The sequence below is a fragment of the Gopherus flavomarginatus genome, chromosome 12 (genome assembly GCF_025201925.1).
Source record: "Gopherus flavomarginatus isolate rGopFla2 chromosome 12, rGopFla2.mat.asm, whole genome shotgun sequence".
NCBI classification, from domain to species: Eukaryota; Metazoa; Chordata; order Testudines; family Testudinidae; genus Gopherus; species Gopherus flavomarginatus.
In genome coordinates this window covers 14937195-14940427 of record NC_066628.1, presented here as the reverse complement: position 1 = coordinate 14940427, position 3233 = coordinate 14937195, and the positions used below count along the sequence as shown (strand labels likewise).

Below are 3233 nucleotides of genomic sequence, written 5' to 3'. Positions count from 1 at the left end.
TTCATAAACTATTCATTATCTATCTATCTATCTATCTAACAATTCACAATCAAATATAAATCTGTCATTATGACAATTAATTTCTGTGTTAGGACAAAGAATGGTCCTCTCTCTTTCTGTCTATCTAATTTCAGACTCTGCCTTTGCCTCTCATATATGCAGTGTACACAACCATGCACAAAGATAGTATTCTAATACTAGTAACAGGCCAACTTCTTAGATCCTTTCTCAGTTTGGATGTGACTAGATTTACACTGGATGGCATATGGGATACCAGATCGGTGCATGTGATGGCATTTTCCCATTCACACCAACATTATAACAAAATAACCCCTGACAAATAATTTGCACCAGAGTTTATGTTACTACTGAATTTAGTCCCGTGTCTTTGGTCCAAGACCTTGTCAGTATTAAACTGGTGGTGTCAATGGAGCTACTCTTCATCTGCTCTGGTTTAGCTGAGACAGGAATCTCACCCTTATATCTCTGTTTCATTCATTTTCTCCTGGCTGCCTGGATCCACACTTGGATCCTAGTGTGTTTTGGCCACTGACCAAATCATGATTCCTTTGAAGTGAGTGGCTAAATTCCAGTTACTTCAATGGGATCAGAATTTGGCCTCACTATCCAGAGTCTGATTGTCTTTAGGAAACATTGCAAAACATTCCTCTTAAATAAGACGTTCAACAACATCAAGAATAACACAACACTGATTTATGCAGTGGTGTTGTTGCTATGTTGATCCCAGCATATTAGAGAGACAAGGTGAATGAGGTAAGATCTTTTATTCCTCAACTTCTGTTGGTGAGAGAGACAAGCTTTTGAGCTTACACAGAGCTCTTCTTTAGGTCTAGGAAACGTACTCAGAGTTTTACAGCTAAATACAAATTGGAACAGATTGTTTAGTGTAAATAGTTAACACATATTTCAAGGGACCATTCAAGGTGAATTAGTCTGTTGACGACACATGGTATCATCAAACAATTACAATCCATACTCAATGCGGACCAGTCCTGAAAGAAATCTTTCCATCACTCCTTCTTCTGGCCTTCAGACAACCTTCCAACATCTCCAAGTTAATCCTCTAAAGCAGGCTCTCCACAGAACAGGACATACCAATGCAAAGCGACACCAAACCCTGCCAGAACAACAGATATAAAACCTGCAGACATATCTCCACTGCTATGATGATCAGCACCCCCCACAAAACATCTGTCAAGATCCATGGGTCCTACACATACCTATTACAACATGTGGTATGCCTCATCCAGTGCACTAAATGCCCCAATAACAGTTATGTGGGTGAAACCAAACAATCACTACGCTCTTGAATGAACTCACACAGGAAAATGATAAAAGACAAAAACATCCTATTGCCTGTGGGTGAACACTTTTTATAAAGAGATCATTCTATATCTGCCAAAAAAATCTATATCTGATCGCTCAGTCCTTCTCCCAAAGGAAACTTGCACAACACCTTCAAGGGATGGGCCTGGGAGCTTAAATTCATAACGCTGCTAGATGCCAAAAATCATAGACTTAATAGAGACATTGGATTTATGGCTTATAACCACAATCCGTAATCCACTAACCACCCCACCCTCCACCTCCTTCCCTATGACTAGAGACGTGTTAATGGACATCTTACATTGGTATAAACCTAGAATATCTCCATTGACTTAGTGGAGTGAGTCTGAATTTACCACTATAAATACAGCATTTTGCATAAAAAAAATCACACAGCATAGTCTCATGGGGACAATAACAAAGTATTATCAATGGATTGTGTTTGTAAAGAAACACAGATAAAATCCATATTCATAAGAGAAATATAGACACTTTATTCTTGCTGAATTACCTCCACCCAATGAGTTTCCTCAAGGAAGCTTTGATTTCCATGTTCCTCATGCTATAGATGATCGGATTCATCACTGGTGGCAGCACAGAACAAAGAACAGCCACCATGAGATCCAGACGTGATGGAGAGCTGGAGGTGGGTTTCAGGTATGCAAAGATGCCAGTGGAAACAAACAAGGAGACCACAATGAGGTGAGGGAGGCAGGTTGATAGGGCTTTATGCCGACCCTGCTCAGTGGGTATTCTCAGCACTGTTTGAAAGATCTGAGTGTATGACAGAATTATAAGAACAAAACAGCTTAAGAATAAGCATGCACTCAAGATGAGTACCTCAGCTTCACCAAAGTACGTGTCAGAGCAGGCAAGCTTGAGTAGCTGGGGAATTTCACAGAACTGATCCACCTCGTTACCACCACAGAATAAGATTGCAAATGTGTTCCTGGTGTGCAATGAAGAATAGACAATTACACTGATTCAGGCACTGGCTGCCATTTGGACACAAGCTCTCCTGTTCATTATAGTCTCATAGTGCAGTGGTTTGCAGATGGCAACATATCGATCGTACGCCATGACAGTGAGCAAGGCAAAGTCAGATACAGCAAAGAAGAGGAGGAAAAAAACTTGGGCGACACATCCAGAATAGGAAATGGACCTGGTGTTCATGAGAGAATTGGCCATGGATTTGGGGACGGTGCCGGGGAGGTTGCCAAGGTCTAGGATGGATAAATTCATCAGGAAGAAGTACATGGGGCTGTGAAGGTGGTGATCTAGGGCTACGACCATGATGATGAGAAGATTCCCCATCATGGCTGCCAGATAAATCACTAGAAACACTGCAAAGTGCAAAATCTGCAGCTCCCGAATGTCAGAGAATCCCAGGAGAAGGAACTCAATTATGTTGGTTTGATTGGACATTTTCTTTCTTAGTTCATCATGCCCTGCCGGTGGAGGGAAAGACAAGGGCAATGGTCAGGATTATAGTGAGAGATGGAGTGACCCTGATTCCCCTCTCCATAATATCTCATGATGTGAATGTCAAAGGTGCACAGCATTCATCAATTCTATTGACTGGAGTAGCTAGTGTTCCTCAACGCTAACAAACAGAGCACTACTCTGGTGTGTTATCACAGGAGTGTAAATTGGCATCGCCCCCTTAAAGTCAATGTAGCTCAGTCAGTTTACATCATCTAAGGATCTGGCCCAATATGTGGCTTGATCAAATGCAGTATGGAGGATGGAACAAAGTACAACCCAAATCCAACAATGTTAGCCAACGTTTTGCCCCTATTGCTACAGACACCAGGCTGATAACTTGGCCATGGAACTAAAATGCCCAAACAGCCTGATTCCCACTTTCCTGGGAAATGCACTGTAGA

The 3233-nt window shown here is 41.7% G+C and overlaps 1 pseudogene; it reads right to left on the bottom strand.

Annotated features, from left to right (window-relative positions):
* Positions 1 to 1818: 1818 nt before the first annotated feature.
* LOC127032833 (olfactory receptor 14A16-like) lies at positions 1819 to 2772 on the bottom strand (annotated as a pseudogene).
* Positions 2773 to 3233: the final 461 nt, after the last annotated feature.